Source organism: Lathamus discolor, chromosome 7, assembly GCF_037157495.1.
Source record: "Lathamus discolor isolate bLatDis1 chromosome 7, bLatDis1.hap1, whole genome shotgun sequence".
NCBI classification, from domain to species: Eukaryota; Metazoa; Chordata; class Aves; order Psittaciformes; family Psittacidae; genus Lathamus; species Lathamus discolor.
The window spans coordinates 14,612,975-14,628,324 of NC_088890.1; the positions used below are offsets into that span (position 1 = coordinate 14,612,975).

At 42.5% G+C, this 15,350-nt stretch overlaps 1 protein-coding gene across 8 annotated transcripts in view; it reads right to left on the minus strand.

Annotated features, from left to right (window-relative positions):
• MITF (melanocyte inducing transcription factor) overlaps positions 1–15,350 on the minus strand; it is a 105,713-nt gene that overhangs the window by 63,854 nt on the left and 26,509 nt on the right. The window contains exon 1 of one of the 8 annotated variants that reach the window (XM_065686936.1): positions 1,815–1,917. The exons of 6 other annotated variants lie outside the window; for them this stretch is intronic. The gene's annotated coding sequence lies outside the window, so the exon portion shown is untranslated. Of the gene's footprint in view, positions 1–1,574; positions 1,594–1,814; positions 1,918–15,350 lie in introns of those variants that run through there. One more of the 8 variants, XM_065686935.1, reaches the window with a different exon arrangement.

The following is a 15,350-nucleotide window of genomic DNA, read 5'->3' on the forward strand; positions in this document are numbered from 1 at the left end:
CTGGTTAACATTTCACATGCATAAGAATTTAAACAGTGAACTTCAAGCCAAAATGGCCAAATGACATACTTCTCTTGTTCCAATTAAAAATAGGAATATTACTGTTTCCAGTGGGGTTGGGAACCTATAAATGCATGGGAAGAAGACAAGGAAATGGAAAAAACCAAACAAAAAACCCTCAATGTACCTACAGAAAACAGATTTAAAACTACATTTCCGCATAGCAATGAACAGCATGCTGCTTTGGAAACATCCTTCCATTCCCATTATACATAATGGTGGTATGAATTACTGCCAAAGTAAACTGCAAAAAACTGTTTGCTATGGAGGAAAACCAAGCAAGCTAAAGTTTTCTGTGCAGAATCCTGTTTCAAGAGTGTGAAGGTCTCTTTGTTCCCTTTAGTACCAGGTCAGTTCAAACTTTTATGTCTACATATTCTATTGCCCTTGAAACACCTTTGTTCAAAACAACAGAAAACTGGGTGATTAAAAATTTAAAAGCAAAAGAAAAAAAACCCTGCTAAATGCCCTGGGTAAAAATATCACCACGTGTAACATTCTTCCTACTCTATCAGACTATTCCCTAAATTTTGGCATCTGAAAGTAAACTATTATTTCATGTAGCATAGAGAAGGTATTGGGTATGGAAAAAATCGTTTGTATAAAATCCAGGTAAAAAGATGTATTTACAATCTTCATACACATTGCTAAATCTATCCTTTCAAATGGCAGTTTCTGACCATTAACAACTGTAAATACAGATAAGACTTTTATTCAACTATCATGCTAAATTTCATGTTTCTGCAAGCAGCCCGATAAAGCAGCTCAATTATTTCTCCCTTGCTAATCCGTTATCTAAAAACCACAAAGAATATCATTTCAGACACTAGAAAAACACTTGGAACTTTCTACACTGTGACTCAGCCACCCCAACAGATCTCTATGCACGAAACAAGAGTTTTCCTCTTCTGACTCCATGTTCCATTTAGCCCTTCTGCATATCCACAGTTTTAAGTCCGTATCTTCAGCACACAGGCACCTAAGCAACATTAAAATTACATCAAAGAGTTTATGTTTCTTATTCAAAATACTCCTCGTGGTATTTGTCCTAGTAACCTAGCACTGAAACTCAAATTGCAAGGTCAGACTCTTAAGTACTGCAGGACTAGGGAGAAAGAGAGGCTGGTTATAATGAGATTATTAGACAGCAACTTTCACTGAGCATTTAATTACAGCATTGAATTCAAGCATACATTCAGTGCATCGTAACCAAATTTAGCAGGGACGTGGTTCCAAACCTAAGGAAATCAGAGTATTTCATTCACTTCCCATAGGCTAATGCTCTTTCGATACAGAGAGATATTTGACTACAGTATTGTTAGCTGAAGACTCGCTCACCCTCACTGCATCCGATTACACAGCAACATCAACCCCACCACGCACATCAGCTCTGCACTCCACAGCACCTGCAACCATGAACCAGCTGGCTGAACATTAAAGCACATACAAAGGTCTTGTGCATGCTTGTTAGGCTGTTTTGTAGAGGAGAGAGAAACAAGCAAGGAAATATTCACCTTGTGTGGGTTTGGGGGTTTTGTGTTGCGCATCAGATAAATCCTCAATGTTATTCCTACCTGGCCAGGATTGGGGGGGAGAAATAGGACACAATGATCAAATAACACTTCTTGTTCTCCAACTCCTGCAAGCCAGCTGCAGGAGTTGACATGCAGACGCAGCCCCATGCCAGCCCCACAAGTGACAATTGCTCTATAACTCTGCTGCAGCTTAGAGAAGAAAAAGGACCGAGAACTTACCCAGGGAATTCATTCTTTCCACGTTTTGATCCAGCAAGGCAAGAGCTCGCTGGGAACTGTGCTCCTGATGGCCACAAAACCAAGACTAGACAGAAAGGTCTTAGTAAGCACAGGCTTCCAGAAACTGTACTTCCACTCCTACCATCCACCTCCTAACCCTGCCGCTGCATTTGTGGCTGCCTTTGTTAGAATACTTCTGCAAATGAAAACAGATGAGTAACTATTGCTGCTTTAGCAAACTCCCAAGCCCATGGTCACTAATAATAGCTTTGTTCCTTTTATTACTAAACAAAACCAAAACAACACCACCACAAAAAAAAGTTTAAATGCTTGTATAAAATGCACATTGCTGAATGCTTTCTTTCATTGATCCAGTTGCCGTTTCCCATAGGGGATTAGGCCCAGGACTCTCGAACAATTTATGTGGATCAACATGATGTGGAGCAATCTGAGGCTTTTTGAAGGGGCTGTCCCTCACAAAACTCCCCAAAACAATCAGGTTTTGTGCTCCTTCACTTTAGATATCAAGAGTTCAATTAAAAATCTGAGCAGAGACATTCCCACTTTATGCACACGCTTCGCTGCGGATGCCAATCTGAGCTCTCTGGAATGCGGCGTCCTGGAGCTCACGGATTCAGGCAGGGAAAGGTGCTTTGGCAGGCTGTTTTCCCGGTTCCCGGTACCCTGGCACACTGCCGCCAGCTCCAACTGCTCCAGGAGCAAACAGGTGGGACGGGAAGGAAAGGGCAGCACACAGGGAGGAGAAAGTGGAGAAGGGCAAGAGGAGAGGAAGAAAACGGAGAGGGTATGAAGCCACTGTTGTGAAATGGCAGGGGGAGAACGACGACATGGAAGCCTTACCTTGCACAGGCCCTGACCTGGTTCACCGCTGGCAAGAAAAATAACAAACCAACCAAAAGACAACACAAAACCCACTTTTGTTTTAAAATTCTGATTTTTCTCCCTGGAATAAAATAAATTATAGGAACACCTAAAAGCTATAAAAAACTGGGTGCAATTCATCCCCTTTTATCAGAAACTCTGCCCATTCTACCTGACCCTCCTCCCTTCAAGATTCTCCTCTAACAGCCCATGGCCAAGCTGTGGTTGTCCCTCTCGGCTTCTGCTCTCACATGCAGATTTTCACCAATCTCAGATCAAATCATAGCACTCCCAAGCCCAGGGCCTCTGTTAGCCCACATGTCTTCCTGGGAAATGACCTGGAGCCGCTAGGCTTTGGCCACCCATGCTGGAAGACAAGTAGACAACAAGGAAAAACAAGATACTGCATCTTCAAAAGTCAGGCCACAGCATCTCCATGTTGTTAACATCCTGCAGCTTTCAGGGGCTTTTAACTTATTAATTACTATTCTTGGGTTGACTGCTGCTGAACAATCCCAAGAATCGCATGGCAAGTGGCTTTGTTGTTTTTACAGGAAGTAACCAAGCCAAAAGCAGCAAAAGCATCCTCTTGTTCTTGTGTGAGCCCCTTTTCACTTTTTTTTCTCATTTTATTTTTTCTGGTTTATTTGAACAATGGCACCATGAACCAGCTTTACAATAATGACTGTTACAAAATAGGAAGCCGTATTATTAGGCAAGCTTTGTCTGCGTAACTCAATCAGCCCAGGGAGGATATGACATGCACGACTAAGACAAAGGACTGGACTGGGTGACCCCAGGCATCTCTTTCAGGACTCTGTTTCTGCAGCTGAGTTACTTAAGAGCTGATGTTTGCTTTTGCTGCTTTATTGGATGTACCATTCCTGTAACTGCCGCAGCAAAGCACCCATGCTTCCTAAGAAAGCAGATCACCAAGCGTGTGCGTAAAAAGTAAACACCTTCGAGAAGCTGTGATGAGAACTTTACCCGAAAATAAGTTTCAGCATAGAAAAGGGAAGTTTCACATTTAATCCTTTTAGTTTACAAGAGCTGACATAGCAGAATGGGTCAGTCTTTCAGCAAACAACCATGCGCACCTTTCACAGACCAACACAAAACAACTTTAAAGTTGTCTTTAAGCAGCTGCAGGGTTTAAAGGCACTGATTTTCTACAAGCTTGCCGAGAGCATCACTGGGACCAGCTCTGGAGTGATACACTTCAGACCAGATGATCAGTAAATCAAAGGCAGACACCTGCCACCGTCATTACAGCAACACTACTGAAACTATGAAAATCAGGTCTAAGTGCTCATCTGAGCAATACTTCTGCAGAGAACAGCAACACAAGTGACTGAGCAACAGCAATACAGGAACCTGTAAGTGAATCATTAACGAGCAATGACTTCTCCATTACTCACCGTGGCTATAGAGTTACTGAGGGTAGGATTTGTTTCTAAAAAAAGGGAACAGCCAGCAGTGAGTACTAACACATTCAAAGCTCAACACAACGTAGAAAGGCAAGAGGAAGGCATGGATATCGGTCAGCCTTTGTCCAGAATTGCTGTGCACTGAGGAAGGCTTCCTGCAGCAGAGCAGCAGCACTGGGAACAGTGTTGCACACCATCTCCTTCCATGGGAGTCATGTTCAGCGGCTCAGGTCAACTCACTCTTGATTTTGCATTACACCAAGAAATTATTAACTCACGCTACAATAGCTATACATCTGTCAGACTGGTGATGCAGATCAATAGCCAGCCACCTAAATGTCAACAGTTTGACCTCTAGGCATAGCTTTCCATATCCCTCTACTCACATTCTACCACAAATACTTCCAGTATGTTTTCTCGAAGCATTTGTGGTCTATGCTACTCAAACTAAGCAAGAGGAGAACCGAGCTGACATTCTCAGCCAATCTTTAGGCAGGATTAGCAAGCAATTAAAGCTGTTGTATGAGGAATTTTAAGTGCTCTACAACTTCATGCCAAACAAGAGTTAGTCAAGCTCTGGAATTCATTTTTTACAGTTCTGTTCTATACAGAAACAGAAGACCGATTTTAAGAAAAGATTCTTGAAGCAAGGATTTGACCGATTACCAAAACATCTATTATCACTTAAATACTAATATATGCTGGAAGAAAACCTGCATCAAAAAAGGACATGCAAAGCAATCTGACTGCTTCCTACCAGAAAGTTAACATCTTCCTACAAAACATTTCAATTTCAAACAAACTGGGGGGTTTAAACATCTTTTCATTGTTTTGTTGGCAGAACTTCATTAACATACATTAACCGCAGCCCAGCCAGTTTGGGTGCAGCACATCCTGGGAACACTTTTAAAGCCAGAACCAAATCTCAGACCCAGACGCACTGTCTACAGCCAGATCCATCAGGACAGGCAGCAGAGAATATGGCTTTTGTCCCAGGAGCTGGTCACTTAGTCCCAGCTCCACCTCTTCCTTAAGTCAGACAGAATAACAGAGAAAGCCATGCATTTCATGAGGGGAAGATTTACAAGATGCTCAAATGGAAAAGCTTGGGTTTAAGTACAGCAGAAAATGAAGCAGATTTTGTGAGCTGTCACCCACAGCTTGCATGGGTTTGATAATACGGGTTGAAAAGAATTATTTTCATAAACACACTAACTGGAGCAGAAAAGAGAATGCCACAATGAACAAAGCGAGTAAATGCAGTTAAATAAGGCAAATGAAGCCTGAGCTACAATTTCAGACTGATCTCCTGTTCATATAAAGAATGCTCTACTTGGAGATCAGGGGTGAGAAATAAGAAGTCATTAGCTCTTCTTCAGGGTTCATGATTCAATACTGACAAAACACACACTTCAGTGTTTCCAAGCTTAAAGAAAATTCCAGCAGGGTCATGGAAGATGCTATTTATAGCCAGCTTAATCTCTGCACTCAAACACAGCTTTTGTACATACACATATTTTGTTAGCACTTTAAATAAAGAAAAGCTCTGTTACTGAAAATTTATTATCCACATCTTCTGAAAATTAGATTAGTTTTTCCTCTTAATATTAGCTGCTCCTGACTGAAGAGCACCAAAACATAGCCTACAGTTTTTCCAGCCAAAACTGTTACAGGAAGAAAACAGGTCCTGGAAAATATTCAGTGAAAAAAATGAGAAAGAAGAATGTGAGAAGCCACTAGCAATTAATTTCTTCAACAGGAAACAAACTCTTCCCAAACTCAATGTACATCTCAGTACAACTGAGACTGTTCTGAAAACTGGGATATCCAGGCAGTGGGTCCAGCACTGGAACATGCCCAGCCGATGGAAGGAAAGCCAACAGGCCTGGTCTTCAAGGTCATTCTGCAAACATAAGTATTGTTAAGCCCTCTGCCCAAAAGAAAGCATGTTAGAAATCAATCCTCTGCTCTGCCTTAGATCTTGGTTGGCTGCTCACTGTAAAGAGCATTTAGTTGCGGGGCTGTTAGAAAGAGGGCAAAGCAAATCGGTCAGACACTGGTGTAATCTAAACCGAGATGGGGAAGAGACAATGAGATAGCTCCCATGCCAGGCAAACTGTGCCTCTCAAACTGACTGCCTTCTATAGTGAGATGGCTGGCTCGAAGGCAAAACCAGAGAGCAGTGATTGCTGTTTACATGGCTACAAGATGCAAGGAAATCTGGACAGACTGCCCAGCTCTGCAGGCAGCGGTTAGCAGGTCAACCCACACTGCATGGGTTGGTTAATAGCAGCTGTCCTTGTAGGAGGGGTTCACTCTGGGATCAACAATGTTGATTTTGTTGAAGTTACTGATGTTGAACACTGCAACATTCTCATTAGTGATGCTTGGAAGATAACCAAAGCTTGACTAGACAAGAAGGCTGCTTAAAGCCCTGTCCAACTTCAAACTTGGACACTGGTTGGACCAGATGACATTTGGAGGTCCCTTCCAATCCAAACTATTTTTGGTCCAGAAACACTGAAGTCTTTGTCTCTTAAATTAGTTATACCTAAAATATATTTTACTCATCCAAGTTATAAAGGTTTCAGCCATGGCAGATGGTGTCAAGAATGATGTGGCCCAGCCACTCATTACCCTTGCAAAGATACAGAAGAACATTTATAGTTGCAACAAGACTCTTGCTACTCTTCAATAAGTGCTCTGTGCATGCATTCCTACACAAGGCTCCATAAGAGTCATTTTGTCACAGGGCCCTTGTTGCTGTAATCTTTATTAATCCTTATAAGCGAGTTTGTCTGTTGACCTACTGTACCTTTAAGAGGTTCAGAGGTTGAGTGTTCCTACCAGCCAAACTCTTGTAATGGAATTAAATAAAGGTATCTTGCAAGCTTTCAATAACATTGACAACGACTAAAATTCAGCTAGCTGAGACAACACGAAACCACTAAGCCCTTACATACATTCTCCTCTCCCCATCGAGCATGCCCAGCACAGAACGCCACATAGAGATGGCAGATTTCTGTAACTGCCTTCCTAAAATACTCACGGATCAAATCTGACTGTAAGGGAGCGATGAGAAGCTCAACCTCCCTCCTTCACCCCGAAACAACACCTTGGTAAGTCAGCCCTCAATGTTTCTCCTCCTCAAATCCAACACATGCGTGCACACACACACACAGGTTGTTAGCATGCTGCTATTTTACAACAGCGCCAGTGCCCAAGATACCTTGGTTACCTTTAAGCAAGGTTTAGGAAAAGATTATGGCTTGAAGGAGCATGGCAGAGCATCTTTATCTAACACTAGTGCCAGTCACAACTCGACATTACTGACACACTGCATTTAAGGACTGAGCGAATACCTATTCAGCACTGAATACAGTACATTACCAGTGTACATGCATTGGGAAAAATTAAGCAGAATTGGTCAGAATCTCTCCTTATTAGTTTTCTGTATGTGATAGAAATCTTCTAGTGGTCATAATTCATAGCCAGACGTCATTTCTCTTAAGTTACACCTCAAGGAAACTTGATGTACATCCAAACTTCTGCAAGCTTGCTGCTTTCTGTTGGATGCATCTTTCGTTTTCCCTAGGAGTGCAAATCGTGTTCTGGAAAGGCTACAACATGCCAGGGATTCTTAAAATAGAAAGGCCTGTAGCTGGTGATACTGCAAATATAAAGACAGCTATTGGTATAGCGGTGGGTGTAATAACAGTGACATAAACCCAGAGCAGCCCAGTGGTCAAACTCCATTGGCAAGCTGCTGATGGCTCCCTAAAGCCCAAGCAGAAGAAAGGGAATAGCCATTTAACAGTTTGAACGGGCACAACACAACCAAAATGAGTTGTGGCAAATTCACAGCACAATTCTAACCTTTCGGCTTTGATGTTACTAAATTTAGGAGTTTTAGTGCAGGAAGGGAGGCAAAAATGCTAGAGAAGTGCTTTAGTAAGGTAACAGAGGGAGAACCACTTCTGTATGACCAGGGAAAAAACGCACAACCTTGGCTTCCTGTGACAGCAGAGAAGGGTATGAACACCAAACCAAGAACCTCAGAGAAAAAAGCTGGTAAGAGAAAGGCTTAGCCACTAAACTAGCAAAGCCTACACACCTTAAAGTCTGCTTAAAAATATTAGTTGTCAAAGTTATCAAGGCACACCACCAGTCAGAACTGTGCCCAAGACTAAAATAATAATGTCATGTTTATTTCTGTCCCTGACTCCACAGTAGGTGCTCCAGCTATATCTGCGCTTCTTGTAGCATTTTAAAGGAAACATACACAGTGACTGAGCGGAGTAGTAGAGGGTGTATTTGATGATCTATTTCTGAGAGCAGCCTTGGTGCATCACCAAGTTAATAAGCAATTTCAGGTCAAGAGAAAGACTGAAGCATACACTGAGGAAACTTTTCCAAACGTTTTTAAGTAACTGTTTCTATTGCAGTAAGAACAAACAATATTCCATCGATTTTGGAATAATTTAGTGAGCCTTGTTCAGTAAACTAAAAGAAAACTATTTTAAACATTTCCATCTAATAGGTGACTAAGCCTTTAGACATGCAATGTCTAAAACCCAAGCCAACGGTCAGAGCCACTTGAGCATACCATCTGTCTGGCAGTGTCATTCAACCCATCAGGCACAGCAGCACACACATCTTGACAGCAAGTCTTCCCAAAGCTTGTGAAGAAAACACTGCTGGTCTCTCTGGTTCGCATGGAGAACCGGAGGGGAGAGGGGAGATAACCATGTCCTAGCACTTCCCTCTGATTTCAGTTGCATTGCAACTGAATGCAAGTACTAATTTCTATGTAAAAAAGAGAGACAAGACAGGAAGGCTTAGGACAGAGATAATAGAAAGTGCCTAAGGGTCAGAAAATAAAGGATGGCTGACTTCAGTTTAGCTGCTTGATCACCACTTAGGTTGCACTGTCACACAGAACACTTTAAGCATCCTTCCTGCAACCAAAATACCTCGAAACAAAAGGACATTCACCACATTATTACCAAGGGTTCAAATCTCAGGTAGAAATGAAAGTTGAGCTGCTTGCTGAAGACAGGAAAGATTGCTCCCAAAGGACGGCTATTCCTGTGATAAGTAACACCTTTCAGTAGCAGCATATGCACACACACAAAAAAAAACCCCAAATAACAGCCCCAGAAAAAACAGCTTCACATTTGGTGAAATAACATTGTACGTGGGAGATCTGCAAGAGGAAGTCTTTCCTGTTCCTCAGCCCAAGCTTAGGATGACAAGCTGCAGATAACACAAGCTGGACTCAGATGTCCACATAGCAAAAACATTGCTTAAAGGTCTTGGGCCAGAACTTAGACTCAAAGTAGATGGCCCAGACCACCCCTGGGCAACCTTAACAGGGTTCAGTACAGCTCCTTTGCCTTCCCTAAATATGAAAGAAACTAGGACAGATGACTGCAGGATGCATCTGCAAAGTAGTTGCTAAGAACAGCTGATGAACAAATCCATTCACCTGAAACATCAAAAGTTACATTTCTGTAATAAAAAAAAATTGATTTTCTTGTAGCCATCACGGTCACAGGACACGAGCAATCCAAGAGTTTACAAGGAAACCACTTCAATAGATCAACAGAAACATTGCAATGGGTGGAATGTAAGCTTTTAGTAGACAAATTCTTCATTAGACTGCATTTTGGTGTTTTTCACACAAGACGAGCAGGGCAAAATGACAAACAGGACACTGGACAAATCTAATTCTCTCCTGTGAGCTTAGCAGTTATATTACAGCTCTACCAGTTCCGGCACCTACTTTCTCACATAATTAAACTCCCAAACTATAAGAAAACAGTTGCTTAATGGTTGACCAAATCTAAAATACCATGAAGTCCAATAGCATGTCAACAGACAGATCTTCATTAGCAACACAGAGATTTTTTACATGCCATTGGTTGCATAAACAAAAAACCCCACTGCCGTTACGGAACAACTTGAGATTTCATATAAATTAATAATGTAACTATAAAAACATTAATTTATTCCTTTTCACTACATTTTGAAGAAGCCCAGTTCTGAGATGCAAAGGCAGCTCTGCTTCAATTTGATTAGTTTGGAGGAGGAAGGGGGTGGGGAAACAGGAAATAATCATTTATGAACAGAATAGAATAATCTTAACGCAATCAAGCCATCACTTCCCATTCAGTTGGCAAGTTTTTCTTTATTGTATGATGGGAACATGCTAAATCAAGTCACCACATCCGAATTCCTTCCCTTCTACAACAGAGGCACAGTGAGGCTTTAACATCACCAACGTCATGCAGTACAGCTTTCATGCTAAATCCTAGTTATCCCACTGCTAGCCACGGAAGCAAACAATTCTGAGTAAACAGGCAAAGAAAAAAAACAAATCACAGTGAGATGTAAGCTACAAAGCACACGTTATGGCTAGTTTGGGTCATGGACATAAGGATTAATGGATAGTCAAACAGAGGATAAAAGGAAAAAAGTTGTGGAGAAGTCAGAACCCCTCCTGAATGCAAAGCAAACTTATGTCCTGCCACAAGTGCATGGTCACCCATCCTAGATTGGCCTCAGAAGTGGCCAGTTAGCAAAATCCTTAGCGTTTCCGCTTCTGTCATTAACAAAAAGTTCTCGATACAGAAAGTATCCTCTCCTTGTCCTGCTATCTCAAGTTTTAACTATTACTACTGTCCTTCATTTCTGTACTACCTGCTTTACTACCCTTCAAATCCAAAACGAAGTAAATTCACTTAAAAGAGCTCAGAGGATCCTTGCGTTTGTGCTGTACAGAACACTATGAAGTAGAAAGATATAGCTGGAATGAGTGAAAACACAAAGAATCAAGATCTTGCTATTAGGTACAAAGCTAAAGAAATTTCACTTAGTCTTCAATAATAGAGGGAGAGGACAAGGAAGGAAGAATAAAGTGGGAGAGTTCACATCAAAAGAAAGGATGCAGCACAAGAGGCCTCCTTTAGGAGAAAGGGGGACAGGAAAATGCAAGAAAATAAGAGATGTGGAGAAGAAGCTGCCAGGACAACAGTCGGCATGGAAGGAACAGCCCCAAGGGATGTGGCACAGGAGGGGCTGCAGCATGAGAAAGGTGAGAGCCAGGTATCAGGGCAGGTGATATGAGTAATGAGTAAAGACAGGGCAAGAAAACAGTGTGAAGAATGCAAGTGAGTGTCAAGATAGTAAGGATGGAGGAATACTTGTTGGGGTCTATGTGGAGAAAGACGGAAGGTACAAGAAGAGATGCATACGTACAGGTCCAAGAAGAACAGCATCAGCACTTTAAAAAGAAGCAAAAAAAGAAAGAAAAAAAGATTCCTGAAGAATTGAGGAACTGAGAACATAAACCCCAACGGCTTTTGATTTTGTTCTGTTTAAGGAAAGGTCAAAGATACAAGTGTTGTGTAACAAAACGACAGCTTCAAGAACTGAGCTGGCCAGAGCTCACTCTCGGCGTGTGGGACCATGCAGGAGAGGCTTCCCGGACCAAGCCATGAGCAGACAGCACAAGAACTTCCTCTTCCAGTAACCTGAAGGATGAGAAGTAGCCTGTTGCATGTGTTATTACCATCTGCCACATCTCTCCAGCCCTGACTATTGAGCTATTCCTACCTGTCACAGACTATCACTGCCAGCAGCTTAAGGCCACAATAATGAGTAACTGCAATAAGCTGGCTCTGTGTGCACAGAGGGAAAGGTTATTTGTGTTCTGAAACATTTTGTAATAAACTTATTATAAGAAACTCACCAGAGAGTTATGCTTTGTGACACTAGTATCAGACGTAAGTAACTATAGGGCTCAATAAGGACCAGAGCTCTGTCCCTGACTGCTGTTCATCTACATCACCTGGGGATAAGATGCTCTCTTTTCTGTTTCTATTTCCCCATTTGCAAAGCAGGATGATAAAGGCCTCCTCTATAAGGCATTTTTTGAACTAGAAAACAAGCCACTGTTGTCCAGGCACAAACAATGGTCCCTGTTCTAAAGAAAATGGAAAGAGGCCAAATACTTGGATGTATAACCCAAGCAGAGCCGCACTGAGGGCACACAGACTGGTAGAAGGTACATGGCAGGCTTAGGGATGCCCAGCACTGGCATTACAGTGGGGGGAGCACACACCACTCTCCCTGGCTTCTTTCTCTCTGTGCTACCCAGAACAATACTCCATACCCACAACATTTCACTGCACAAGCGGCTGTGCTGAAGTTCAGGAAAACAAAGTATGTATGAAAAGTATCTGGGATGCTGGAAGATTTGCTTTCTTACTCACAGCGCGCTGTATTTGCCTCTGCAGTTTTTCCTCACGTCTCTGCCCAGTTGGGAACCGAAACTAGTTAAGTAACAGTACGGTTCACCCTTGATGATGCAGAGTTTCTAATGAGGGACTTCCCAAGAAAATAATACTCAGACCTTGAGTAATAATTATTCATAAATGTTATAAATAAACACACAGCTCTGAATACTTTTAATTGGGCATTTTCCACCCAGAAGGTCTGTTCCCCTTAAATATTTACAGTTTTTAAGAAGAAACCATAGAACATTTCTCCCATTGATGGAGGAGCTGAAGAATGGCCCATGTCAAAATGGACTTACTGGAGGCCTCTCTTATCAGTCTTATTTCAGACTAGGTAAAAAATTGATGAAGATAAAAGCATTCATTTGCCATACATATTTGAATGAAATTAGTTAAGTCTGTAAAGGTTGTACCCATCCGCATTAAAAGTTACAATTATATTTGAAAGCATTAAACAAAACAGCTGCTGAATGACTTTGCTTCTGCAATTCCAACAGACAGCAACCCATACCCAGAGGCTTCTGTTCTGCTACATTCCCTTAAACATACTGAGTATTTTACCCACTGTGGGTGTGATTGCTCTCTCGCCCTATCTAAAAACAACTTTTTTATCCAAGACACAAAACCTGAGCTTTTTATACATCTCCCCAGTGCCGTGTATTAGCATATCATGGGGTTTGTGCACATTTACTCATATATACACCAAGTCTCTACCTGCCACATATAAGCTACTTAATTATTTGTTTGCACTGCCACAGCACAAAGAAGCAGTCAACATCAATCAGCATCTTGTACAAACACCACTACACAAATAGCAAACATGACCACTCATGTCCCGAAGAACTTATTACAGAAGACAGACAACATAAGTACCACTGGCGGAGACAAAAGCATGCCAGGACACAGCAGCAGTGCTTACAATAGATGCTAGCTAAAGGAGTGAGTTTGTCTTATTTTAATAATAACAATAAAAAAAACCCAGCCACTTCCTACCATGGATCTCTTCTTCCCTTTGAAGAAAGGGGAAATACTCAGGAAGGAGGAACACTTTTTCCATACTGAAGTTAATGGTCAACTCACTTTGATGCGACAAGGCTAACAGAGAGAAGCTTTTACTTGAAACACGTTGTAGCTGGTAGTCTGCCCTTTCCTTCCTCACCGCTCCACTGAACCTCCCCCTTCATTCTCTATGAGCACAACTGCTTGTATATAAAGCTGCCACAGGAAGTTTTGCAGCAGAAAGCATCTCAAAAATCACCTTTACCTGCCAATTTAACTCCCTGCACTGACAAGCTAAAGATCATAGAATGGTGTGGGTTGGAAGGGACTTTAAAGATCACCTAGTTCCAACCCCTCTGCCATAGGCAAGGACACAGATCTCAGGGGAAAGAAGGGAAAACAGAGACAGATGGAAAAAATAGGCGCCTTCTATTAAGGGCACCTTGTCAAAGAAAAACCCAAAGAAACTAAAGAGATGGGGCAGAAAAATACCACAAGAGACAAGAAAGCACAACAAGCGTATCAGGCGAGACACCTGCTGTAGAGGCTTTGTGAGATGACTCACCCAGTTCTCTGCTCCTCTCTCCAGCTTAGCTCAACACTGGATCAGTGGGAAGTGCTACACATCAGGAAGAAAGGGTGGAGTTGACAGAACATTTCCTGGGCAATCACAGGAGCAACAAGCAGCCTGTTTGTCCACCCAGTGCAAATTACGGGCACACCAACACTGCTCAAACACACAGAGCACAAAAGCACCCTGAAAGCTGCTCCCTCAGCCTTACAGTGGCAGGGTGCAAGAGGCTGGTTATCATCTGTCCCTGTGATGGCAAGCCCTGCAGTAGGTAGCATCTGGTGGGAACACTTCCCATGTGCCCTGAAAAGATGAGACCAGCTTCCTGCCAGTCTCTCAGCTTGCAGCACAGCTCGTTAGTAAGACCATTTTAAAAGGCTCACAAGGAAAACAATCACAAAACAGTACTCTGTAGGACAAGGTGGATGAGCACACAGCAACTGGCTCAGGAAGGTGAAGCAGATGTGCTGTAACACAGGATGAATCTGGAATCCTGACTTCCAAGGTGGGAAGCAAGTGAAGGACATGTATTAAATTATGGCAGCCAGTTCACTTTACTAATAAACAAAAACCCTTCCAGGATGAAAGAACAAATACAGGAAGCAAGGGATGGGGAGCCTCATGGCACTGCTGGGAGGGACAGAAGATAGACATGACATGGTAAGGAAAGCTCTCACAGCAAAGAACATGACATCCTTAATTTCAAGCCAGAAAGAACAGGCAAGAGGCAGAGTCTGAAGGCTCCAAGTTCCCCTTGGAACAAAAGACTGAAAGATCTTCTAGAGATGTGGCCCAGCTTACTCCACAAGAAGGGCCAAAGGCACACGTACAACAAAGAGAGGGACTGAAGCCAGAGCAAGGAGATAAAGCAGAAACTCACCTTGATGTCAGCTCCCAGCCTGCTGCCGACGCCTGCCCCAGAAACCTTCCGGGCAAAGCTCCTTCCTGGCCCGACTCCCTCCCGCTTCCCTGCCACCTTGCTCCCCGTGGAACAAGACTCCCAATGCCCCATAGCCTTCCCTCACATATGCAGCCAATACCTTCATATCCTGTGCAATTCATCTTTTCATCCTCATAGCAGAGCTATTACCTGCAACACTCCTAATCACAGTTAATTGGTATATGTTATATGGAAGAGATCCATAATCTTCAAAGCATCTCCCAAACAAACCACAGCAGAAGAGATTGCCCCCCTCTGCTCAAGGCATCTGGCAAGAGCACAGCAGCAGACATTACACCAAGTGGCCTTTTTGTTTCCACTCCCTGAGTCACAACCCTACGCATCAAAGATTGATTTCACACCTATCTGGGATGAATGAGCTTTCCTAAGCGTTTATGACATACTAAAGAAACCAAA